The sequence below is a fragment of the Propithecus coquereli genome, unplaced genomic scaffold (assembly GCF_000956105.1).
Source record: "Propithecus coquereli isolate 6110/MARCELLA unplaced genomic scaffold, Pcoq_1.0 Scaffold206, whole genome shotgun sequence".
Taxonomy (NCBI): domain Eukaryota; kingdom Metazoa; phylum Chordata; class Mammalia; order Primates; family Indriidae; genus Propithecus; species Propithecus coquereli.
In genome coordinates, this window is record NW_012145634.1 from 1,849,015 (window position 1) to 1,876,807 (window position 27,793).

Sequence of the window (27,793 nt, forward strand, 5' to 3'; positions counted from 1 at the left end):
TATTTTTAGTTGTCTAAATAATTTCTTTCTATTTTTTGGTAGAGACAGGGTCTCACTCTTGCTCAGGCTGGTCTAGAACTCCTGACCTTGAGCGATCCACCTGCTTCGGCCTCCCAGAGTGCTAGGATTACAGGCGTGAGCCACCGCACCCGGCCAGTAACTATTTTTAAAAGCTCTGACAGAGAGGAAGACCGAGACATTCAAAATCTAAATTAATTAGAGGAGAATAGCAATCGCTTAATCCCAATATACAATTTAAGAATGCCTGGCTTTCCTCAATTATACACCTGATCACAAAGCACGCCCCGTGTCTGCTCTTCCCTGCTACACTCAGCAGAGGTGCAGGGGTAACAGAAAGGCTCCAAGCCTGGGCCTTGGAGGACCTGAATATTAACCCTGGGTCATCTCTACCTCACCATGTGGTCCTGGGCAAGGCACTTTACTTCTCTGGATTTCAGTCTCCTTTCTAACACATTAAAGGACTGAATCTGGTTCTTTTGATTAGGAAGATTCATGTAAACATCATTTTGTCAAGAACTAGAAATCCACATTCTCCAGACTTGGGAAACACTATCAAGAAGCAAAGTTTTCCAAATGGCATATATTCAGGTTAACAGTGATACTGAATACCAAGCCTTTGTCATTACTCCCAGGGACACTAGGGATGCAAGTGTCTTTCCATTTGTAACAGCTGCCTACTTTAAGGCTTTCTCAATACTCAGTGTTTTGTCAGGAAAGAACACCTTCAGATACTTATAACACCAGGTACTCTGCCCCGGAACACACAAACACCACAGAGATCACTTTCATACAATCTTGTATTATAACACCAGTGGAGCTACTAGAATCAGAGAGTGTTCCATCCTTTCCATCTAACCAAGCCAGCTTCTGGAAATAACTAAAAAGGAAAGATAATCCCAGAATTTATTAGTGGAGTCAAAGGAAGTTGTTCTCATCAATTAATCCAAGCACATAAAACCCACTGCCTGCCTGATATCCACTCTAAATCATTCAATAAATATCAAGTGCCTGATAAATAGCAGGCACTGGGGAACTGGGGAGGAGGTTCAGAGATGAGCAGAAACAAACAGACCTGCCCCGTGGAGTCCAGGTCCACAAGGGAAGGCGTGAGAAGCTGCTCTTAAGGCAGTTCAACAGCAACAGGTGCTCCACTTCATTTTTCAATGAATGGTGGAAAGGAACCATTTACACTGCTTTCCCACATCCTGCCTTCACATGGTCATTCTTGCACTTCGCCATCTAATTGCAGAAAATTCTTTGAGTGATTGTTTTCTCACTTCTCCGAAGGACGATGTATAACTAGTATGAGATAAATGCACAAGAGAGAGGTTAATTCATTATAGATGATGGATGCCTTAGTGCCTAAGGGCTCAGTTCTGTGGGGAAACCCAGTTGGGAAGGATTATCATTTATCCATGCATGTCTGTCTCCATACGACTACACTCCAGAAAACAACAGCAATATGGTGTCTGGTACAGAATAGGGCTTTGGTTAACGTCTACCAAATGAATATGCTCAACAGAGGGGCACTCAAACCTCTAGACTTCTTCCCTACAACTCTTGCCAGTCTGAGCCTCACGTCGCCCTGCTCAAATTCGTAGTAATGGACTATTCAATGACTGGTACTAGATTAGAGCTTCTCTTTTTCCTCTTGAGGGTAGGGGGACATCACAGATCCCTCCAAGAGGCAAAGTTGTATGTCTTCTCAGGAAAACAAAAGTGTCCATATACAAGAACGTGCATATAATTTCAGGGGGTCATGGGCTTTCTCTGGAAGTCTGTGACCCTCGGGGTTCCGGATTGTTAAAAATTAGACTTGAATTAATGTCAAAATCCTAACCAGACAAGTTCTATTTACTTGGCACAAACAAGAACAAGGGGGCCAGACAGATCTGTCTGGCTTTCAATCCAGGTTTTATCATTTGCTGGCCATGTGAGGTTACAGAAGTCAATTTGCCTCTCTTAGCCTCAGTTTCCTCCTCTGTAAATTGGGTTAACAATAGTTGCTAATTCTGTGTTAATATCAGGATGAGATGAGGCAACGTGTGACATGCTTGGCACAGTGCTCTGTACACAATAAATGCTGATAAGTGGAAGCCATCACTGCCTTCCCTTTAGTCTACAGACTCCACACTACCTCCCACTCCCATCTTCATCACTATTCGGAATTGCACTAGTAACTCCCATGCGATCTCAGAGAACAGGACAGAAAATAAGAGCCCCTAAGAATTTTTAAGGTCACAAAACACAGCCCTACTTTTTCCCCCAAATCAAATGCTTGGTCCTAACCTATGAAAGCCCATCTGAGAAGACAGTCTGCAATCCCTTTCTGGGTAAATCCAGGTCAGCTGTCAGCACACAATTGTTCTATCAGGGCCAAGTCAATTTTTAGAGGCAGGCCTGTTAAGTTAAAATGAAGATGAAACGAAGTGTTTGATCAAATGCTAAACTGCAGCAACACTGACAGGGAAACAAAGGAGAGGAATTAGTTTCCTAAAATTATTCTCTGTGATACCTTTACTTAACATTGGCTATTTTAAGGACCTTGATCAGCCTTTCTAACCCACCACTCAGCTCTCCTCCCAACTCAACTATCTAAAGGAACTGACTTAGTTCTTAAATATCCTCAGCTAACCTTTTTTCAAGTTCATTCAACACTTAATGTAGGATCCAGAAAGGCTGATTTTAAAGTTACACAGAATCTATCACTCAAATTCCTTCTACGAATCATTTCTCAAGCTTTTCTAAATATTTGACTTCAAGGGGAAAAAAATGCATTTCCACTTTAAAACAATCTTTCATCTCGAGCAATGCAAATTTTCTTTGTTTGTTTAACCAATCCACATACCACTAGCCAGTGTTTAATCAGGTCTTTATTTAACATCACCCACCATGTGAGTTGCACAGCCAAGTCTGAAAGTTTCAGATAATGATCTCATTAACAGCAACAAATTGGTTCAAAGATGAAATATGTATCAATATGTCTAAGAACCCTTTAAAGTCCCACACTTCAGAACTACAGAAGTGTAATTAATTCCTTCGGCATTCAAAGGGTATGCTTGACCGCCGGCGCGGTGGCTCACGCCTGTAATCCTAGCTCTCTGGGAGGCCGAGGCAGGCGGATTGTTTGAGCTCAGAAGTTCGAAACCAGCCTGAGCAAGAGCGAGACCCCCGTCTCTACTAAAATTAGAAAGAAATTAATTGGACAACTAAAAATATATAGAAAAAATTAGCCGGGCATGGTGGCGCATGCCTGTAGTCCCAGCTACTCGGGAGGCTGAGGCAGGAGGATCGCTTGAGCCCAGGAGTTAGAGGTTGCTGTGAGCCAGGCTGACGCCACGGCACTCACTCTAGCCCAGGCAAAAGAGTGAGACTCTGTCTCAAAAAAAAAAAAAAAAAAAAAACCAAAGTGTATGCCTGACACTCTTACAAGCAAATGAGTAAGTTAACACTAATTACCACTGCATGAATAAGTTAACACTAATTAATAGCATTTCATACTCACATTGTTTTCACCTCAACTTTCAAAGATGTAGATGTCAAAAATAAACAAAAACCAACTGTCTTCATACAGACTCCAATGGTGACCTTGGAGTAGATTTCTTTTTATTTTAAAAAATAAAATATTAAAAAGAAGAAAAAAAAATATGGAACGCTTCATGAATTTGCGGGTCATCCTTGCGCAGGGGCCATGCTAATCTTCTCTGTATCGTTCCAATTTTAGTATATGTGCTGCCGAAGCGAGCACTGGGGTAGATATTTAAGCGTAAAATGCACAAGGGGAGAACTAAGATTCCTGGTGACTAATCCCAAGGTCTGAATTACAAGCCCTCTCTCTTTCGACACTACCAGACAGACACAATTCTTAATCAGGCTTCCCCCTACCCTAACACACATAAATGACTAAACAGGTACTCCACTTAAAAGTATCTGGGCAAATCAGACTATGATAAGGTATCTACTGAACAAACATACACACATACACACACACTTTCAATGACATATAATAAGGAGAGGGAGGAAAAAAAAAATCAGTAACACAACCCATTTTCTTATCTGAGAATTCTTAAAGGAGAGGTACTCCCAAACAGGTCTTTTCTCCCATAAACCATGAACAATACTGCTACAGAACCCCACTGGAAGTAACAAAAGCCATGCTATAGTGCTATTTTGCTTTAGATACAGGAAAATTAACTCTGCTCTAAAGACCATAAAATACTAAATAGCAAATCACACGTAATTTTAAGATAGTAAGTGAAAGGTTTTGAAAAGTTCAATGAGAGTATTTAGAAAAAATGATTAATCTGAAGCTGGGCACCAATTTGTTTCTTCTACTTTCTCATTTCTCACACACACACAAGAAAAGTTATATTCCCTCACAGCAGTCCTAAAACATCAGCTTTCCTTACAAAAAACTTTTTCAGGGCCAGCCAACAGGGGCCACACCAGTTCCTTCAATCAGACAGTATTCGCAGAACTAATAAAAGCATGCCAGCCTTTGTACACACACAGCTCTGAAAGCCGCACTGCACTCTGCCCATGGACACAGAAGTTCAACAAGTCGGCCACTACAATAAAGTTATTAAAGATACACAGTGCACCAAGAAATGACTATTCAGACAGCTCAGATAAACTCACCAACATTACTGCAGTTATAAGCGAATTAAGGACACTTATTAGTGATTGCTTAACAGGTAAACTTATTAAATATCATTTAAGTCATTTTTCTTTACTTAGCAGTTGTTGACTTAATTTTGGGGGGGGTGAGGGGAGCTAGGCTAATGGACTATAAAAGAGTTAGATAAGCACTTCAAAAAGTTTCAAAAGAGAATAGATTTCTTCTGCCAAATTCACACATTATCTCCCCACTCACAAGGATAAAACAGTTACAAATGGTGTGTTTAAACTGCTAATTTTGTATTAAAGGGCAAACCCAAGATTATCTCTAAAGCACAGCACTACTCATAATGGATAGCTCACTAGACAAACTACCCTTGAGAAAGAATACAAGTTAAAACACTGCAGATAAAAATCACAAACTTCAAAAGTTGAACTTCAAAAAGTGAAGTGCCACGTTAAAACATCTTTTTTTTTTTTTTTGGAAGGCTGTAAATCAAACATTTCTAAAGCCATCAGAGCACAGAAACCTCAAAGAGAGACAAGGAGTCACAAGGAGCAAGATTTAAGATTCGAACTATTCTTGAAGGCTGCAATTGAAATGTTTAGAAATCTTCAGCAAAGCATCATCTCTAAAGCTTACAAATTAAAGAATTATAACATTATTTTTTAAAAAGTCCAAAAGCATTTAACATATGTAGTTAAGGGGCTCAATCAACGTGTTTCCCCTTTTATTTACCCCACAAAAGTTTAAGATGGGGATAAGAGCCCTGTAAAGCAACGGTGCTGATTAATAGCATGCGCTTAGGTACCTCCCTCAGCTTTGTAAGGACACACCTGGAGCCAGGCTGCACAGCTCCCTGTCCTATCCACGCAGGGCTTTTGAGTCTGCACCAGAGGAGGGAAAAGGAAGAGAAGGAAGAGGCTGTCTACACTCTGATCTGCTGTGCAATCATTGCATACAGTTCCCTTCTCTTCATTCATAACTTACCCAAGAGTAAAGCGCAGAAGGCCCAAAGATTAGGCCCTGCAAGTCTTCCAATCACCTGAAAAGGTTCAAAGACAAGCCAACCATTTGAAATCACTCCCATCCGAGGCGCGCTTATTAACCGCCATAAGTGCGCTGGCAGTCTAGTAACAAGTCGATAAAATCACGGCCAAGGAAGCGGGAAGGCATCCACCCTGCTAACCATCTGCAGAAGCTTCAAGTGAGAGTCCCTCCTCCACAGAGTAGGCATAGCTTAAAGCTCTCCCTAGCCAGCTTCCTTTGGAATGCAAACCTTTTACTTGGAACAAGGTGGAGGCCCTGTCAGCGAGCGGTCCCGTCTCCCGATTTGCAGGCCCCTCCGTATTAGTCCTTGGCCGAGAGGCTGGAGGGCAGTCATCTTCCCACCCTCTGTAATGTAAGGCACGCAGCGAGGGCTGCCTTCCACCGTCACTCCAGGGCACCCTCGATCCCCACTCCTCGACCAGCTCCGTCAGCTCCCTTGCCTGCTGCTGCTAGTCCAGAGCCCTGCAGGTGGGCCAGCGGTGTCCAGGTGAGGCGGGCGGCAGGTTCCAGGGAAGAACCTGACGTTATGCAGCCCCTCAGACAAACCTGGCCGCACCCAAAAAGAACATGCATGGGTGGAAAGCAAAGCCTGCAACCTGAAACAAGCCACCCCATCCTTCATCACTTGTCTTTCCAAAGTTGGCATTCAACAGGTAGTTCCCGGGACTTCCACCTGAGGCAGACCGAAATACCTAGCCGGCTCAAGCGGGTCGCCGCAGCGGGGTTGCTGGGCCCGGGGTCCCCCTCCCGCCTCCTGGACCCGCAGGAGGTCGAGCACCCACGTGCGCTCGCCCCCGCTGCGGCGCCCCGGAGGCCGCGTCCCGCCCGCCCGCCCGCCGGGGAGGGATGCCGCCGGCCTCCCAGCCGCCCCTCCCGCCCGCCCGCCAGTCAGCCAGCCCGCGGCGGGGTCGGCGGGCGCAGCCCCCGGAGCCATCTTGTGGCGGCGGCGGCGCGGGGCCCGGGCAGCGGGCAGCTACCTGCACGATCTCGCCCTCGGCACTGAGCGTGGCCCCAGCCCGCGAGAAGCGGCCCGTGAGGCCGGTGGTGTAGGTGGTGTAGTCGCCGCTCGGACTTGACTCGAACAGCACCACCTCCACGAACGCCGTCTCCTTGGCCCGCGCCGCGCCGGGCCCCGCGGCCGCCAGCAGCAGCCCGAGCAGCAGCGGCAGCGGCGGGCGGGCCCCGCCGGGCATGCTGGCGGGCGCGGCGGCGGCGGCGGCCCGGGGCCCCTGGGCGCCCGCCCGAGCGCGGCCTCATGGTCCTGCGGCGGGAGGGCGCGGAGGGCGGGCGCGGCCAGGCATAGTCGCGGGCCGGCGGAGGACCGAGCGCGGGCGGACGCCTCACAGCCCCATCGCGGCGGCGGCGGCTTTGTGGGTCGCAGGCTCCGCTCGGCTCCCCGGGCCGTCGCGCCGCGGCCCTTTCATCTGCTCCACGTGAGGGGTTATCCCCGCCCCGGCAGCGTCGTGACCCGCTCTCCCCTCCCTCCCCGCGCTCGGCCACAGCCGCGGTGGGGAGTAGGAAGGCGGGGCGGGCGCGCCTGCGGCGGGAGGCGGGGCCCGGCGGCTGGGCATGCCCGCCCATGCCCCGCCCCGGCCCCGTCTGCGCTCCTCCCCTTCATCATCGCTCCGCCCCATCGCCCCAGCTCCGCCCCCCGCCCACCGTCTGCATTCCACCCCTTCTTCCTCGCTCCGCCCCAGCCCGCCGTCTTGCTCCACCCCTTCGTCCTCGCCCCGCCCCTCCCGCCGATTTGCCCCACCCCTTCATCCTTGCTCCGCCCCCCGCCCGTCCACTCTACTCCGCCCCTTCGCCCTTGCTCCGCCCCCTCTGCTGCGCTCCGCCCTCGCCGGCAGACATTTCTGCTTGCGGTTGCTGGAGTTCGGCGGGAATGAGGACTGCAACCTGCTCCGGGGTGATGGCGCGTCCTTTCTGGTGGCCTCACGCGTCCTGGTCCGGTGCAGGAGTTAGGGCCATTCGGGCGTGGAAAGCCTTGCCCTTCCCGGCTGCCCCTCCCCGATTCACAGTTCATAGGAAGCCTGGGCGCCCGCTCAGAGCCCTTCATCCCTACCCCCACCTCCAGGATCAAAGGGGAAAGGCCCTGCCGGTCTGCGGCCGTTTGTACCTTGGCCATGCTGGGATGTGTCAGGTTCTTGCACAGGTGTCGCTTGGGCAGTTACTCTCAACTGGAAGAGCGGGGGAAGACCTTGAGGAAGTCATTTCGACTCTGATGGGGTTCATCTTTCTGCAGCCCCAGAGACTAATTCAAGCACCACCCTCAAAAGAAGTTCTGAAACTTTGAGGCTGGCCATGTGCAAAAGGCTGGAGGAGTCCAACACCATTACCTTCTGTGTACAGACTGATGGCTGCTAAATTAACATATCTAAGATACGTGCTCAAGGGCCCAGGGGTTCCAGTCACCCAGAAACTAAACTTTTAATTCCCTGCCCCTTTTTGGCACATGCCTTTTCCTTCCTCATCTAGTCCTCTGAGAATTGAATCCTTCCTTTGAAAGCTGAATTCAATTCCCACTTACTCTGTGGAGCCTTCCTTCCCGGACCAGAATGGCTTTATTCAGATATTTGCAAATATTTGGTTAGGATGACCTGCTTCTACTTGTTACCACACCCAAAATATTAAAAAGAAAAGAAAAAAATGAAAAGAAAACTCATTGAGAATTTTCTTGAAAAAACGACCTACCAAGGTTACATTCTAAAGTAGAGAAAAATATTTTCAACATGTGGAATAGAAAATGCACTTGGAGAAGAATTCACAGATCTGTGTTACAGGGTTTGGACCACCCAGAGTTCAGGAGAGAGTCACTATGGGAAAGCAGGGCTCTGGAGGGTTGGCTTTCTAGTTTCTCCAAAACCAAGTCTAGCCAGTGCTGACTGTAACTGGGCACCATCAGTCCTGGCAGGGAGGGCAATCACTACAACCCCGTGTATGACACCTTGCAATTCAAGGTCACCATCAACTGATAAATGGATAAACAAATGAGTTCTATCCATACAATGGGATATTATTTTTCAAGAAATGAAATAGTGATATATGCTACAACATGGATGAACCTTGAAAATGTTATGCTAAGTGAAAGAAACCAAACCCCAAAGCTCACATATTGTATGATGCCATTTATATGAAATGCCAAGAATAGACAAATCTATAGAGACAGAAAGTAGATTGGTGGTTGCCAGGGGCTAGGGTAGAGGCAGAAATGGATTTCTTTGGAAGGTGATGAAATGTTCTGGAATTAGATAATGGTGATGATTGCACAACTTTGTAAATATATTAAAAACCACTAAATTGTACACTTTTAAAGGGTGAATTTTATGGTATGTGAATTATATCTTAATACAGCTGTAGAAAAAATTCGATCTTCAGTGGTATTTCATGTAAACACACACACATACACACAGGATACTGTGTAAATATATCCTCCCCTCTTTGAATTCTTAGCTCAAATCTCACATCTTCAACAAGGACAACCCTGACTATTCCATTTAAAACTGCACTGTGCCTCGCATGCCCCAGTCCCAACCTCCCTTGGCCTGCCCCCACCCCCCACCCCTGTGGCATTTATCACCTTCTAACATGCTAAATAATTAGCTTATTTATTTTTGTCTGTCCTCCATGCCCCACATACACACATGCCAGAGAACAAGTTCTATAATGGTAGAGATTTTTGTCTTGTTCACTGATTTAGGCCGAGGCTGCCTGGCCCAGAGTAGACACTCAATAAATATTTGTTGCATGAATTAATGACTAAATGAATGAGTGATAAGCTCATCGACATGTATCCCTCCCATTCTGCAGACATTTGGGGCAACTTGTTAGCAGCTGCTTGGAAGCACTGGGCTTCATGGGACCAAAATAAATTCTGAGTGTGGAGAAGAACAGTCTTTTCCTCAAGAACTACAATGAAAACCCAGACAAGGATCAGAAGAGAAACTGGTTTTGGTTTTTACAACTCTGCTTAAAAGAAAGATATGGTTAATAAGACATAGGCCAGTAACACAGAGGTAACATGATTCATCTCTCTGCATTGAGAAGCTGTTTAGAAAGGAGGTATTTACTGAGTAATGAAGTTTCACCAAAATCTGGCAGGCAGTAAGGGGAGATAAAAAATAATTTCAAATAAGAGATAAGACCAATCAGCTAGGGCAAGGACAGATCAGCAAGCTGGATCAAATGCTAGAAGTGATGCACATTCATTATCTGGTGTGGTACATCCCTAGCAGATCATCTGGGTGTAACTTACTCCTTTCTCTACTTATCAGACATGGCTCAGATGAAAATAACTGAGAACAGGTGCATCAGCATTGGTTAAAGCAGCCAGAACGTTGGCAAATGTCACTGACTTAAGCCAAAAACCACACAAAGCTTCAGGAAATTTTCTGCCACCAAAGTTCTACTTATATGACCAAATAGAGAAGTTCCAGGATTTTAAATTCATAAATAGATACTTTAGTACCTAAAGAGACTACATAAAACCAGATGTGGATATTCACTACAATATTGTTTTTAATAATAAAAGGCAGGAAACAACCTAAGTGTCCATCAACAGGGCATTAGTTAAATAAATTATGGTACATCCATTTAATATATAATGGAACAGATATTAAATAGCCATTAAAAAGAATGAAGAAACTCCATGAATGTATATGGAACAATCTCTAATATATACTGCTAAGTGAAAAAGATGTGCGTGTGATATGCTACAGTGGAAGGGGGTTGGGTGGGGATACAACAAATACATGAAGATTTGCAAACATTAACTATGTATGGAAGGAGACATCAAAAACAAATAAATAATTGTCTCTGGAGAGACGTCTGGGTAACTGGGAGGCCAGGAATAGAGGGAGACCTACTTCTCCCTGCACAGTTGGCCCTCCATATCTGTCGGCTCCGTATTCATGGATTCAACCAACCACTAATCAAAAATGTCCAGAAAAAAAAAATAGATGGTTGAGTTTATACCGAACATGTATAGACTTTTTTCTTGTCATTATTCCCTAAACAATACAGCAAAACAAACTATTTACATAGCATTTACATTGTATTTGGTATTATAAGTAATCTGTAGATGATTTAAAGTATACAGGAGGATGTGTGTAGATTATATGCAAATATGACACCATTTGATAAGGGACTTGGACATCTATGGATTTTGGTATCTGCAGAAGGCCCTGGAACCAATCCCCCACAGATACCGAGGGACAACTGTATATTCTTTGTGCTTATCAAATTTTGCTCCGTGTGCATACATTACATATTGAAAAGTAATAAAAGAAATAATAAGACTAGCATGCTAAATCAATAGATGGCAACATTCATTTTCTATATGCAAACATATTCATTCAAGAAACTTTATTGAACAGTTACTGTGGGCCACTGGAATATATAATAAAAAAGGATTGGCCTATAGTTATGGAAGATGTCATCATCAGGGGAATCTGGGTAATAGGCACACAGGACCCCTCTGTACAATGTTTGCAACTTCTAATTATCTAATAATAAAAATTAAACTTAAAAGATGGATTAACCAGTCCCCATACTTAAGTAGTTTCCTTCCTTTTTTTATTCCTTGCTTTCTTTCTTCATTTCCTCCTTCTGTCTGGAAAGATGTATTACTATACAGGACGGATAAAGAAATCAATAAAAGATTTCAATAAAATATAAGTGCACATTAACTATTTTACAAAATAATTTTAAGACTTTGAATATCTTCTTGCTTCTTTAAGGTGATTCAAATTTAAGACATGCTAGCATTCTTCCACAGCATTTATATCTATTTCTGGAAACTTTCGTTTATTGTATTTAAACATCATATAATTCTCTTGAAAGGTACAATAGACGTTATACAGACAAGTAGCGGCAGTTCTTTCAGAACTCTTAGAAGTGTCTCTTCGGCCTTTGAAGTATACCATCAATGTATGTCTGCATTGAGCCTTGAGGCAGAAAGCCAATCTAGGCCCCAGCTCATCAGTAGTTTAAACCTTGCTTCAACCTGTCCCTGATTTGCAATGGCCACCCAACCAAGAGTCATAAACTCAAACAATGCTCCGGGGGCCAGGCAGGGAATGTAACTGAGTGAAGCAGGCCAGCTATAAACAAAAGTAACCAGCAAATAAGATGGTAAATGGCAACGGGGCTTCACCCTTGGGAGTGGTGGCCTGAGGAATGCATGGCCAGACCAGAGGCCCACTCGAGCACATTGTTGCTATGGGAAATGTGGGCCCAGGATTCACAGATCTTGTGATTTGTGTAAAAGTCCAGATTTGTTTGTAGCATCTCCTGGCTTTGAAATGTTTGCAGTAGAGTTTTAAAGATTTGTATTGCTGTATGGGGCTGAATAAATGCGCCTACAGGCCATTTTTGGCTCAAGAGACACAGAGGAGAAATCTGACAGAGTAGATACTGATTGGATCAAGCAATAAAACTATCATTTCTACGTTATTAAGGTGACGAGGAGGAAGAAGCTCCAAGATCTGAGAAATATAAATACCGCACTATATATAGGAGACAGTGTACTCATGGGCAGCACCCTTGACCACAAGAGACACCTGTCCTAAGGATGTGGTGTTTAATTGAAGTGGAAGTTTAATCACATGCCTACTTGGCCAAGAAAGGCTGATGATGAAAGAGGGGTCATTAGACCTTCAAAAGATAGGCAAGTCAGGTTGCTTTTACACTGATTATACCTCTATTTGAAGATTAAAAAAACAAAAAGGATTGGGAGAAAACTCCAGAAGCAGATAAAGGCATTATTTGCTTTTGTCCAAATGTATCAGACAGGATAGCTTGGCACAAAGGTGAGTTAACAGGAAAGAAGACAGTTTGGGTGAGGATGTAGAAATATATACTCCATTCACTGTGTGTAGAAAACATCGTCAGCTTACAGGGAGGTAGTAATGAACAGGAATTATTGACTCAGCAATATGGGTAACTACCCCTTCCTATGGGTAACAACTACTTTCTATGGGCAACCACCCCTTCCTGGTCCATGCTTTCTCTGTGGGGCTGTCAATCACAGAGCTCAGCATCCCAACATAGACAGGTATATGACTCACAACAGCCAATCAGAGTACTCCACTCCCCTAGCTACAATGATTGGCTCAGAGGTGGGCATGTGACCAAAGTAGTGCCAATCAGAGTCTTCCCAAAAGTTTGATCTATTGCAACTTGGGAGAGAGATCTTTCTTTTCCTCTGGGATCTCAAACCGTAAGGATTATCTAAATTTAAGTTGTTTGTGGCTGTTTTCCTCAACCAGCTAGAAAGTGGTGCTGCCACAGGAAAGAGAAGCAGAGACAAGCTGAGATGAGATAAACAAGAAGAGGAAGGATACTGGCTGCACTCATTGTGCACCTGGATCCATCCCTGTAACAAAAGACTCCTGACAAACACAGCAGGAAAGCTGACTAGTTCAATGACAGCTGCAGCAGCGATAAGAAGACACACATACACCATAAAACCAAAGAAATGGGAGATTGAGGAAGGTCAAGAAACCCAAATATTGCTAAAAGCAGTCAAGTCAAACATAGTTTCATTTTGAGATCTCTAGCGTCTACCTCCCAAAATATCTTTTGCAAATCAAGAAAAATGAAAAGGAATTCCAAAGCCAAAAACTTAAAGAGGTGCTCTATATATTAATTCTGTGAATGAATGAGTAAATACTCAGACTAGTGTTCCTTATCATTTCAATTTGAGGGCACTTAGGAAAAATAACTCACTTCGTAGAAGTTGTCATTCCAAATGTGACATAGAATTCAGATAGACCTCACATTTTATTGCTGAAAGACACCTTAGAGATATGTAATATATTAATAGCTGTTGTTGCTGTTGTTTGTTTGACAGATGAGGAAACCAAGACCTAGAACCCACAACAAGCTAATAAATCAATAAAATTATGCAGCATAGAGGTGCCTGGCCTCCTACACCCTCTCATTTATACACAGGTGCAATCTGGCAGCAATTAAACACTGAGCACAGATGTGACATGAAGGAGAGGTAGCCCACAAGTTTGCCTTTGTGTTCTGGGGGCACTGACTTGAAGCAATGCCACCTTCTCTGGCTCTGGTCAGCTAGACCTCTGAGGCTCTTGGAAGCCACAGCCACCAGGTCCCAAGGAGCTGACAGTCCCTCCCCAGGAATGGCCATGTGACTGGTCTTACTTCCACCTCTCTTACTTTTTTCCTTGCTCTGGGCATCTTCCCTGTTTCCATATAAGAAGAGGAAAATCAAGAAACAGCAACCTGAAATGAAACAATAATGAGAATGAGGTTTGGAAGATATGAAAGAATTGATGATACAGAGTGGTAACTAGGGCAACCCCTTTGGAGGACAATCTGGCAAAATCTATCAGAATTTAGAATTCATATACTCTTTGGATCAAGCAAGCCCAGTCTTATTCCACAGATACTTCCACAACTGCCTGCAAAGATTTACAGTGCGCATGTGTGTGTATATATATTTCATACATAAGTATACATGTATATGTATACGTGTATATATATACATATGCATATGTGTATATATGCATATAGTCACAGCGTATGTATATCACATGTATTCATATATACACATGCATATGCATTTTTGTTTTATAAAAAAGGGAATATCTAAGCATAAGATTCCCCCGTCTCATGCCGCTGCCTTCCCCACTTATCTATCATCTTGAATTCCTTGTTTCCCTTTCGTATACTTTCTTTGCATCTATATGTAATCCTAAAATGTTTAGTTTTGTCATTTTAGTTGCTTTGGACCTTTCTTTACTTTTTTCCACTTAATAGTCTATTGCTAATATTTGTTCACATTGTTATGAGTCATTAAAGTTCACCTGTTTTGACTCTTGTCTAATATTTCATTGCATAGATATGTCAGAGTTTATCCATTTCATTCTTCTGTTGATGGGTATTTGGGCTATTTCCAAGTTTTTGTTCTTATGGAGAAAGAGTTTTTGCTCTAATGCTGTTCTTAACATATGGTACGTGTCATATTGTACAATAGCCTGTAGGTTATTTTCAAAGCCCTAGTTTTCATTTTAGATGGTGGGATCATAGGTGTTTACTATATTATCAAAACTAATTAACTAAATAAAAGCAGGTCATACGTGGACCAATGATGTGAGAGTATCATGACTAATCTAATTCTCTACATCCAAAGAGAGAAAAATAAATCGAGAAAATACTATACATGCTGTGATATACCCTATATTTTGTGTGTAGCAATGTCTTGGAACTCTTGCTGTGTCAGCACATATAGGTCTATTTCATTTTTTAACTGTCATAGAATATTCTGTTAATGGATGTATCATAATTTAAATTGTTAAAATTTTTATCTTGGAAAATTTAAAACATATACAAAAGAGTGAATGGTACAATGGCATTCCATGAGCCCAATGTCCAGTTTTGCTAATTATCAACATCTGGCCAACTTTGTTTCATCCCTTCTCTCACCCCTTCTCCCTCCTTCATTGCATTATTTTGAAGTGAATCTGGGCTATCACTTCATTTGTCCATAACTCATCCTCTGTTGGTGGATGCAGGTTGTTTTCACTCTGTGGCTTCTACCAACAGTGCTACAATGAACATCCTTGTAAGTACAGTATACATTCTGGCACAGTACAGAAGAAACTTAGCAGAATTGTTTGAAAAAAGGAAAATCGGAAGTCTGGAATGAAAGGGAATAAACACATTGAAACATTTTCTCTTTCAGTGACAAAAAACCATCTCTGACTGCTTTAAACAAAAAAGGTAAATTTAATGATTTGCATAACTTCAAGGTCCAGTGATAATTTGGGTTTCAGAAACAGCGAGGTCGAGGGGCTCACAGATACTGTCAGGTGCCATCTCTCTCCAGCTCTTGGCTCTGCTCTCCTCTGTGATGCTATTTTTCTTGGTTTCTACACATTGGCCCCTCTCTTCCGGGCTCAGATCCTCCGTGTTGCCAACACCACCGTGAAAAAAGAGCTTCTTTCCTCTTGGCACAAACCCAAGTCATGGATTGACTCTCATTGGCCAGACCTGGTTTATATACACCTCACTGAACCAATCACCATGGCCAGGGGGTTGGAATATGTTGATTGCCTAGACCTGGCTCATCTGCCCTTCTGTGGAGCTGGGGACATGAGTCAGTCCCTTGGAACCACATGGACGGAGATTGGCTGATGACTGTTTCCCCTTAGGAAAGGGAGAGTGGATGGTAGGCAGGCAAAATCCACGAAAGCAAAAATAGATGGGGTAGTTGCCTACTCTTAACATCTTCCCTTGCTCCCCACCCTCCGGTGGACAGGTGCTCCTCCCCCTTTTCTCTTGCACCTTGAGCAAATCCCTCTCGGATTTGGGCATGTTGCACAACATTCATCCATTCGTGTGTCTGCTTCCTCCTACTAAACCATTTAACTCCTTGAGGACAAGCACTTTGCTTTGCGCTTAGGTAGGTAATCCCTGGCAAAACGCCTCACATACAGTTGGCACACAATAAATATTTGATAAATGAGGCTGGGCACAGTGGCTTGCACCTATAATCCCAGCAATTTGAGAGGCCAAGGCGGGGGAACCACCTGAGGCCAGGAGTTCAAGACCAGCCTGGGCAACATAGCAAGACACCCCTCTCTACAAAAAGGAAAAAAAAAATAGCTGGGTGTGGTGGTGCACGCCTGTAGTCCCAGCTACTAAGGAGGCTGAGGCAGGAGGATTGAGCCCAGGAGTTTGAGGCTGCAGTGAGCTATGATGACACCACTGCACTCCAGCCTGGGTGATAGAGCAAGATCTCATCTCTTAAAAAATTAAAATTAAAAAAAATTGCTATATGAATGAATGACTCTTGAGTCTATGCCAAAATAAAATCCTGAGGGCCGGGCGCGGTGGCTCACGCCTGTAATCCTAGCACTCTGGGAGGCTGAGGCGGGCGGATCACTTAAGGTCAGGAGTTCAAGACCAGCCTGAGCAAGAGTGAGATCCCTGTCTCTACTAAAAAAATAGAAAGAAATGATCTGGACAACTAAAAATATATATATAAAAAAAAAAATTAGCCGGGCATGGTGGCACATGCCTGTAGTCCCAGCTACTCGGGAGGCTGAGGCAGGAGGATCGCTTGAGCCCAGGAGTTTGAGGTTGCTGTGAGCTAGGCTGATGCCACGGCACTCTAGCCCGGGCAGCAGAGCAAGACTCTGTCTCAAAAAAAAAAAAAAATTTAAATTCAAAATAAAATCCTGATATTCAATATCCAAATATTCACATTTATTATGTGCCAGGCACTGTGCTGAGGGCTTTGTGCTTGTTTTCTCCTTTGACTCCTACTAGGAGGCTGTAGTATTCCTATTTTATAGGTGGGAAGTGGAGGGGAAGTAGGCTCACCTGAAGTCACAGAGGTAAAATTAGTGAACCCAGATCTAATGCCAGAATCCAGATCTAATGCCAGAATCCTTGCTCTTAATCTCAAAACAGAGGGAAGAATAAAATAAATGTTCAGTGAGAGATAGAATTTTGAGACTATGCAGTCTCAGACAGGTACAGGGCCCGCCTGGTCTCCCGATGGCTTTGCTGATCCTGACTCCTATCTTTTAGGAGGCCCAGCTGTGCTTACTGCCCTTAAATTCCTAAACACACCCTGAATCCTAACAACTTTTTCCTAAACTTTTTGCTAAAGCCAGCTTCTGTTTTTTTTCTTCCATCACCAATAAGCTGTGTGGCCAAGGCAAGTCACTTTCCCTCTCTGAGCTTGAGTCTCCTTGTCAATTAAATGCAGCCAATCCTTGCCCTACCTCAGGGGGTCAGTGTGAGGATTACACAAGTTGATGGGTGGGCTGTGGTGGGCCTGGTGACTGGCATGTGGGCGCTCACCACGACCATGAGCTTGGATTCCTCCAGCTCTGAGCTGAGGGCAGATTCTGCTAGTCTTTATGCATCTGTTCCCACAGCACCTGGCACTTACTTACATAATAGAAGGTGCTGAGCAAATGCTTGCACTAGCCTAAGGCAGCCGTTCATAGCAGCCTCTTCTGCTATTCAGGAGTTCTGAACAGCCCTGTGGCTCTCAAGTCCTTGTGCTAGAGATATGACCTATATTCCTGTTTGCCTCTTTAATGCGTTAATGATTTACCTCCAGTGTTAAATTTTGTTTAAACAGACATGACCCTGTGGGTGCCCAAGGCTCTGTCCCAGCCAAAGTGGTTCAGGGATCAAAGAAATCCGAAGACACAGGAGGCTTCCCACTGCCCCATCCCGGAATTGTCCTTTAGCCTGCTGGCATCCGCCTCTGAACCGTTGTCCCTTGTCCTTACCCCCCTTACTCGTAGCTGCACTCTGGTTAGCCATTAGTGTCTCTCTCAGTATGGTCTGCCTCTCTCTGGGGCCACCGCAAGCTGTGTGCCTCCCAGGCCCCAGCTGTTCTCACCTCCATCACTCCCTTTCTTCTTTCTTTCTCCTTTCTACCAGTCCAGACTGCACTGCCCGGACATCCACCCACTGCAGCACCTGAATCATTTGCACCCCCACCACCCCGTGCTCCTGGGGCCTCCTTGGGGTCCTTCCTGCCTCTCTCCTCCATGGATGAGGGACCTTAAAGCTGTCTTGAGTAGATTCATTTATTCCATTGAGGACATGGGGAGCCAAGGGTCCTTCCAGTGTGGTCTCATCACTTAAATCCCCTCCATGGTCGCTGTCTATGACCTGCCTATGAGTAAGAGGCTCTGCTCCTGGCTGGGGGTTGGAAGATGCTTCATCTCACCACCTGCCTTGTCTTCTCCAGCCCTGTCCATTGACGTTGTCAGCTCTTCACTCGGGCTTCCTGCCTGTTGTAATTTCCCGTGTCTGTGATAACAAATCACCACAAACTCAGTGGCTTAAAGCAACAGAAATTTATTCTCTCATGGTTCTGGAGGCCATCAGTCCTAAATGAAGCTGTCAGCAAGGCCATGCTCCCTCCAAAGACTCTAAGGGAGGGGAAGGATCCTTCCTTGACTCTCCCAACTCCTGGTGACTGTTGGAGTCCCTTGGCTTGTGGCTCTGTCACTCCCATCTCTGCCTCCACCTTCCCGTGGCTTCCCCCTTCTTCTCTCTGTATGTCTCTTCCTTTTCTGTCTCCTGTGATTTGTCATTGGATTTAAGGTCCACCCTGGCAATCCAGGAGGATCTCATCTCGAGATCCTTAACTTAATTACATATGCAAAACCTCTTTTTTCAAATGAGATCACATTTACAGATTCTGGGTGGCTATGGCTTTGCTGTGGGGGGTGCACCATTCAACCCCATACAACCAGTATTAACTGAGACCAGAAGAATATGGGCATGCCGCGTAGTGAAAACGAAACCATTTGAAGGTTAGAGGTAAAAGAGAGTCCGGTCCTTTAGAACTGAAGGAAGGTCAAGGTCTGCATGCCTGGAGAGTAGGAGAGTGATGAGAGGTGAGGTGGAGGAGTGGGGAGGCTGGGCCAGTTTGTGTAATCCCTAACAGACCACAGCAAGGAGATGGGGGCTTCATGCCATGGAGTGAAAAGCTATGGGAGAGTTTTAAGTAGGGGAATGACATTAATCAATTGTCATTGATTATTAAACAGCTAGCGAAGGGACAACTTATTATATAACAGAAAAAAAGTGTGTGGGTGGGGGATTCCTGCATCACAACATACACAAATATCAACTTCAGTAAGATTGAAGTGCAAAACTTCAAACCTTTTGAAAGGAAATAGAAGCTGGGCATGGTGGCTCATGCCTGTAATCCTAACATTTTGGAAGGCCAAGGTGGGAAGGTCACTTGAGCCCAGGAGTTTGAGACCAACCTAAGCAACATAGCAAGAGTGTCTCTACCAAAAAACAAAACAACAACAACAACAACAAAAAGGAAATAGAGGTGAATACTGGTCTGACTTTGGAGTAGGAAAAGATTTCTGAAGTCATACCATAAAGGAAAAGAGAGACAAATTAAACTCAAAAATCTCCTATTAAACAAAAGACATCATTAAAAAGAGAAAATATGATCCACAGATGGGAAGAAAAAATTTTTTTTTTTTTTTGGGAAGAAAATTTTTGCAACATGTAATCAACAAAAGATCAATATTAGGAATACATAAAAAGCATCTATAACCAAATAGGATAAACATAAGCAACCCAATAGAAAAATGGGTAAAACATAACTGAGTGAGCCACGGAACAGGAAATCTGAATGGTCCATGCATGAGGAAACTCACTCATAAACAGGGAAGGCAAATTAAAATCACAATGAGATCCATTTCACAGCAATCAAATTAGCAAAAATTAAAAAGCATGACAACACCAAGTGTTGGCGATGGTGTGGAGCCACGGGAACTCTCACACTGCTGGGAATGTGTACATTGGCACGGTGGGTTTGAAGAGCATTTCACAGTATTAATATATAGTAAAGTTGATGATGTGTATGCCCAACAACCTCTCGATTACACTCCCACATATATATACCTGCAAAAAATATTACTCATGCACACAAAGAAGCAAGTACGGAAATGTTCAGAGGAGCATTGTTTGTAATAGCAAAAAATGGGGAGGACATGACCATTAACAGGAGAATGAATAGGTGTGTCATATCCACCATGAAACAGCACAGAGCAGAGAAAGTGAATGAACTACAATTATATGCATCAACTGGTTGATTCATAAATGCTAAATAAAAGGGTAAAGAAAGAGGACACAATGTAAAATTTCATTTAAATAAGCTGTACCAACATGAAAGACAATGCCACCTCTTGTTAGGGCATACATAAAGATGTAATGAAGGTATAAGGAAATGCATGGGAGTAATAAACATCAAGATTAGGATAGTGTTTACTTGGGAGGAGCGAGCAAAGAAACGATTGGGAAGGGCACACAAGGATTTTCTGCAGTAGGGGGGATGTTTTATTTCTTAAGCCGTGTGGTAGGAACATAGATGTTTATTGTATTATCCTTTATATCTTTTGGCCCTTCAAGTATTTTGTACTTTAAAAAGTAGTGATACCAAAGAAGATATACCAATGGCCAACAAACACATAAAATTATTCTCTACATCGTTAGTCATCAGGGAAATGCAAATCAAAACCACAATGAGAAACTACTTCATACCCACTAGAAAGGCATGATCAAAAATCAAAACAGCAAGTGTTGGCAAGTATGCAGAGAAATCGGAACGCTTATGCATTACTGGTAGGAATGTAAAATGGCACCGCTGCTATGGAAAAGTTTGGCAGTTCCTCAAAAAGCTAAATATAATATTACCATATGATACAGCAATTCCACTTCCTGGTATATACTCCAAAAGAATCGAAAGTACAGACTTGTACATCAATGCTCATGGTAGCATTTTGCAAAATAGCCAAAAGGTGTGAAACAACCCAACTGTTCATCGACAGATGTATGGAGAAACAATGTGATGTATACATACGATGGAATATAATTCGATCTTAAAAAGGAATGAATTTTGATGCATGCTACATCATGGGTGAACCTTGAAATCACCATGCTATGTGAAATAAGCCAGACACACAAGGACAACATTATATGCCTCCACTTGTATGCAGTACCTAAAATAGGCATGTTCAGAGACTGAGAGTAGAATTACCTGGAGCTGGGGGACGGGAACATGGAGAGATATTGTTTAATGGGTACAGAGTTTCTGTTTGGGATGACGAAAAAGTTCTGGAAATGGATAGTGATGGTTGCACAACATTGTGAATGTGCTTAATGCCACTGAATTGTACACTTTCAAATGGCTAAAATGGCAAATTTTATGTTACGTATATTTAATCTCAAAAGAAATCACCAAAAAAGGAAAAAGATGGAAAAAGATATAAACCAATGTCTAATAAAAAGAAAGCCAGAGTGACTGTATTAAAAAAAATTAAAACAATATGGCAATGTGGCACACTGCTGAAGCTAAAGTATTTGCCAAAAAATTCCTTGATAAATATTTCATTTATAAAAAATTAACTCTTAAAAAGTAAAGTTTCTGGGTCAGGGGCATGTATTTTTTTTAACAGTTAAACCAACACTTTATTCATTTGCCACGGTCAGGATTTACTCCCACAGTGACTCACCCACAGCACCAACCTCAAGGCCTTTCTCCAGTCGATCATGCTGAACAGTGACATTCAAGCTCTTCTCAGAAAACAGCACGAACTCAAGGTAGGGTAGCCTCCTGAAGTGGCCTCTTCCCTTCCCGTTTCCTTGTCCCTGGGCTGTTTCCGGCAGATGCCAGCGAACACCTAAATGAGGTTAATGTTGATACATGCACATGTTTTAAACTTTTTATTGAAAGGTAACATACTTGCACAGAAGTGCATAAATTGTAAGTGTATTGCTTGATGAATCTTTACAAAGTGAACACATCCATGTAACCAGCTCCTAGATGAAGAAAAAGAACGTTTTTCTGCCTCCCAGGAACCCTCTTGATACCCCCTCCTAACCTCTACCCTCCCCACCGAGAGTAACCCGTGTCCTGACTTCAATTTCCACAGATAAATCTTGCCTGGTTTTGAACTTTATGTAAATGGAATTATGACTTCTAGTTCAGTAAAACTATTAATCCCTACATGTTTACTTTTACCCATTTTTAACTGGGTGGTAGTGATATCATATAAAGGAGGTATCTTCCAGTATTGAAGTCTGAGTTAATTCCAGATTTTCTTAGAAAAACATGATTTGGTCGGGTCCGGGGGCTCACACCTATAATCCCAGCACTTTGGGAGGCTGAGGCAGGAGCATCATTTGAGGTCAGGAGTTCGAGAGCAGCCTGGGAGAAGAAGAACCTAATCTTTGTGCTTAAATTTAAATGGCCACATTCTGTACTTGGATCTGAAAATTACAAGTGATGTCCTAGAGGTCAAGGGCAAAGATGAGTACATGTTCTCCTACCTATTACTTACTTTGGAATGTGACCACCAACCTCTCCACCAAAGTAAAAGCCTTTTTGCTAAACCAGTGGGCTAGAGCATCAAGTTCTTCAACCCCTGATTAGCATTATAATCATGTAAAGTAGAAAACGTGTCTGTCTCTACCCAATGTACAAAGTCCTTAAAATATCGACCCCAAACCATCCAGAACCAGCCAAAGTTGGTCAACACCAGAGGTCTCTGCTATTTAAGCCCCATTACCGCAGAATGTTGATGATGGAAAGACTTTTAGAAATAATCTAAAGTGGGCTGGGCACAGTGGCTCACACCTGTAATCCTAGCACTTTGGGAGGCTGAGGCAGGAGGATCACTTGAGCCCAGGAGTTCAAGACCAGCCTGGGCAATAAGACCCTGTTGCTACAAAAAAATAATAAAAAGAAATTAGCTGGGTGTGGTGGTACACACCTGTAGTCCCAGCTACTCAATAGGCTGAGGCAAGAGGATCACTTGAGCCCAGGAGTTTGAGGTTGCAGTGAGCTATGATGATGCCACCACACTCTAGCTGTGTGGCAACAGAGTAAGACCCTGTCTTAAAAAAAATAAAAAAGGAATAATCTAAAGCCAACAGAGATGGCAAAAACCAGCTGTAGTGTTGAAAAGGATTCCGAGGGTGTGTCTGTGCCTGGATTGGTGGGAAAGGCTCCTAGGTTGGTAAGAAATACCTGTCATGGTATAGGAGGCGGTAGGAAGGTACATGAGATATATGTTAGCTGTGTATAGGTCCCTCCTCATTTCACAGGTAGAAAGCTGATACTCAGAGAGGAAGTAACTTGCACAAGGTCACACAACACGTCATTGGACAAGCTGGGACTTCAATGGAGGTCTTCTAGTGCTCAGACCATTGATCTTTCTCTCTATGCACGGCCTCCATGGACCTTCCAACCACATACTGTTCTCAGTCAGACATCATAGCAAGACAGTATTGCTAAACTGTTTTTCTCTTCTGCACAAAATCTCAGTCTATACCTCAGTTTTCCTCTCTCTGGGTATCCATTTATCATTCACAGACAATTTATTATCTGCATGCCATCTCCCCAACCACATACATGATCCGTGACAGATGCAAAAGTGATGGATTCAGGATTTCATGGGCAATCCAGTCCTGTTCCTTTGATGGAGATTCGTGTCTCTAGCCTGCTAGAACCTCAGATGTATGAACTTAAGGTTTCAGAAGAGGTTGGAGAACCAAAGCAGACAGTAATCATCTTTCTGCATCAACCCATTTATCTCTTAGCAGACAGTTAACAGCAGAATGTGTTCCAATGTGCTGCTTGTATCGCCACCTAGTGCTAGAAACAAGAAAAACACACTAGGCAAGTTGTATTAATGACATTTTCCAGCTGCAAAGGAGTGACCTCAGAAATTTTAACTCAGTTGCAACCCTTTATTTAACAGTTGAGGAAGGCAAGGCCCATAGAGGGAAAGGGAATCACCACGGCATACAGCAACTTGGTGGTGAAGTCAGGACTAGAACTGAGTACTAAACTTTGAGGATGCTTATCACAGAGTGATAATCAAGAAATAATTTTCTTAAAAGAAGCAATGACCTAACAGTACATGCTATAAAATGCACAACAGAATGCATGTAAAAAGTCTTTCCTCTTTAGCCGGGCACAGTGGTGTGCACCTATAGTCCTGGCTACTTGGGAGGCTGAGGCAGGAGGACCACTTGAGCCCAGGAGTTCGAGGCTGCAGTGTGCTATGGTCACGCTTATGAATAGCCACTCTACTCCAGCCTGGGCAACATAGCTAGACCTTGTCTCATAAAAATAAAAAGACTTCCCTGTTTTAGAATGTAAATTATTTGAAGGCAGAAACTTTGGGTCCTATAACAAGTATCCTAAGGATTAAGAAATAGTAATGACAATGATAATGGTCCTTACCATCTATTGTGCTATTCCATTTGCTAGGCTTAGTAGCACTTGGCTGCCACAGTCACTATGCCATCTTCTTTCATTCATTCCACAGATACTCATGGAGTGCCTCCTCTGTGCCAGGCACTGCTGTTGGTTCTGGAGATGCCATAGTGGCCAAAACAGAGTCCCTGCCCTCAAGGGAAACTAGATTATAATTGGGGCAGATGGATAATGAACATGTTATTAATAATAACCAAATACATGGTATGTTGGTGTTATGGAGGGAATGTTTGTGTCCCCCCAAAATTCATGCATTGAAGTCCTAACCCCCTTTGTGACTATATTTGGAGACAGGCCCTAAGATAAAATGAAGCCATAAGGGTGGGAGTCCTGATCTGATAGGATTAATGCCCTTATAAGAAGAGACATGAGTGGCTGGGCTCGGTGGCTCACACCTAGAATCCTAGCACTCTGGGAGGTGGAGGCAGGAGGATCACTTGATTTCAGGAGTTCGAGACCAGCTGAGCAAGAGCGAGACTCCATTTCTACCAAAAATAGAAAAAATTAGCTGGGTGTGGTGGTACATACTTGTAGTCCCAGCTACTCAGGAGGCTGAGGCAGGAGGATCCCTTCAGCCCAGGAGTTTGAGGTTGCAGTGAGCTGTGATGATGCCACTGCACTCTACCTGGGGCAACAAAATGAGACTCTGTCTCAAAAAAAAAAAAAGAGAAACATCAGTCTCTTCCCCCCTCCCCCAAGCATACAAAGAAGAGGTCATGTGAGCACCCAGCAAGAAGGTGGCCATCTGCAAGCCAAAAAAAGAGCCCTCCCCAGAAACCAAATCAGCTGGAACCTTGATCTTGGACTTTTCAGCCTCCAGAACTGTGAGAAAATAAATGTCTGAAAAAAAGAAAGAAAGAAAAGAAATTGTTGTTTAAGCCACCCAGTCTATGGCATTGTGTTATGGCAGTCTGAGCCATTAACTGTTAGGTAGTCAGGATTACTGTGAAGAGAAATATGGCAGGGTGAGGGCATCAGAATGGTGGGAGGCAAAATGCTACTTCCAATAAAGTGGTGAGCAAAGGCCTCTCTGATAAGATGACAGCTGTATAGCTCAAGGAATGTTTTCCATATATCATAGTCACGTAACATTCACCCAGATCAAGATATGAAACATTTTCAACACGTCAGCATGCTCCCCTGTACACCCTGTCAGTCCGTACCCACCTAAAGGTAACCAATATTCTGAATTCCATCAGCATAGATTAATTTTGTCCATTTCTGAGCTTAATAATAATAGAAACTTACAGCATGTTGATGGACATTTGGGTTGTTTCCAGTTTGAGATTATTATGCATAAAGCTGCAAAGAACATTCTTGAACATGTTCTTCAGTAGACATAACACTCACTTCTGTTAGGTATATGCCTAAAAGTGGAATTGCTGGATCATAGAGTATCCATATGTTTAGGTGTAGTAACTATTGCCAAATGTTTTTTCAAAGTGGTTGTATCAATATATGTTCCCACTGACAAAATAGGAGTTCCAGTTGTTCCTCACCAATACTCAGTACGTTGGCCTTTTTCATTGTAGCCATTCTGGTATGTTGTGGTATCTCTTTATGACTTTAATTTAGATTTCTCTGATGACAAAAGATGTTGAGCACTTTTTTATATGTTTATTGATCATTTTGATAAGCATTTTGTGAAATTCCTGTGCGAGTCTTTTGCCTATTTTACTAATTGGTTAGTTTACCCACAGAATGGAAGAAAATATTTGCAAATCATATATAAGAGTCTAGTATTCTGAATATATAAAGTACTTTTGCAACTCAACAACAAAAAGACAAACAACCCAATTTAAAAATAGGCGAGGGAATTGAATAGACATTTCTCCAAAGAAGATATACAAATGGCTAACCACCACATGAAAAGATGTTCAACATCATTAGTCACTAGGGAAATGCAAATCAAAACCACGACGATATACCACTTCACACCCACTAGGATGGTCATTGTTAAAAAGGAAAATTACAAGTGTTGGCAAGGATGCAGAGAAATTGGAGCCTCATACATTACAGGTGGGAAGATGCCACTATGCAAAACAGTTTGGCAGTTCTTCAATAAGTTAAACATAGAATTACCATATGACTCTGCAACTTCACTTCTAGGTATAGTATATCTCCAAAAGAATTGAAAACATACATCCACCAAAAAACCTTATACACAAAATTTCATAGCAACTCTATCAACAATACTAAAAATGTGAAAACAACCCAAATGACTATCAACAGAAGAATGGATAAACAAAATGTGATATATCCATTCAATGGAATACTATTCAGCCATGAAAAGAAATGAAGTACAACATGATGAACCTTGAAAATATTATGTTATGTGAAAAAAGCTATACATAAAAGGCTACGTATTATATGATTCCATTTACATGAAATATCCAGACTAGGCAAATCCCTAGAGACAGAAAGAAGATTAGTGGTCAAAGGTAGGAAAGCAATTGGGGAGTGACTGCCTACTGGGTTACAGAGTTTCCATTTATCTGGGGAGAGGAAAAAGTTCTAGAACTAGATAGAGGTGATGTTTGCACATCGTTGTGGATATACTTAATCCTACTGAATTGTACACTTTACAATTTACAATGACTCCTTGCTTCCATTGTGGAAATAATAAAAGAAAAAGAATGAGAGAGAGGAAAAAAAATTTACAATGGCAAATTTTATATTACTGCCTGCCTTTTCTTTTTCTTTTCTTAATGGGGGTCTCATTATGTTGCCCAGGCTGGCCTCAAACTCCTGGGCTCAAGGGATCCTCCTACCTCAGCCTCTCGAGTAGCTGGGATTATATTAATAGATGCACATCACTGCACCCAGCTCTGTTGTCTTTCTTTTCTTATTGATTTGTAAATGTTCTTTGTATATTCTGGATATAAGTCTTTTGCCAGATATATTTATCCTAATATCTTCTATGTGTCGTACTTTTCACTCTCTCACTGTTGTCTTTTGATGAATAAAAGTTTTTTAACTTAATTTAATTTTTAAAGTCAATATATTTTTATTTAAGGAATTTCATGTGTTATTATTCCTTCCACTGCCACTAAGGTGATCAAGGTCACCTTTGTTCCCCTAGAGCTGGAGTTGAGACTGAGCTTTAAGAAAGCCCTCTTTAGGCCGGGCGCGGTGGCTCACGCCTGTAATCCCAGCTCTCTGGGAGGCCGAGGCGGGCGGATTGTCTGTGCTCGGGAGTTCGAGACCAGCCTGAGCAAGAGCGAGACCCCGTCTCTACTAAAAATAGAAAGAAATTAATTGGACAACTAAAAATATATAGAAAAAATTAG

At 43.1% G+C, this 27,793-nt stretch overlaps 1 protein-coding gene across 1 annotated transcript in view; it reads right to left on the reverse strand.

Moving 5' to 3' along the window:
• The window catches only part of ZNRF3 (zinc and ring finger 3), a 156,127-nt gene extending 149,335 nt beyond the window's left edge, over positions 1 to 6,792 (reverse strand). Inside the window, exon 1 of the mRNA XM_012644173.1 lies at positions 6,667 to 6,792. The gene's annotated coding sequence lies outside the window, so the exon portion shown is untranslated. The remainder of the gene's footprint in view (positions 1 to 6,666) is intronic.
• Positions 6,793 to 27,793: the final 21,001 nt, after the last annotated feature.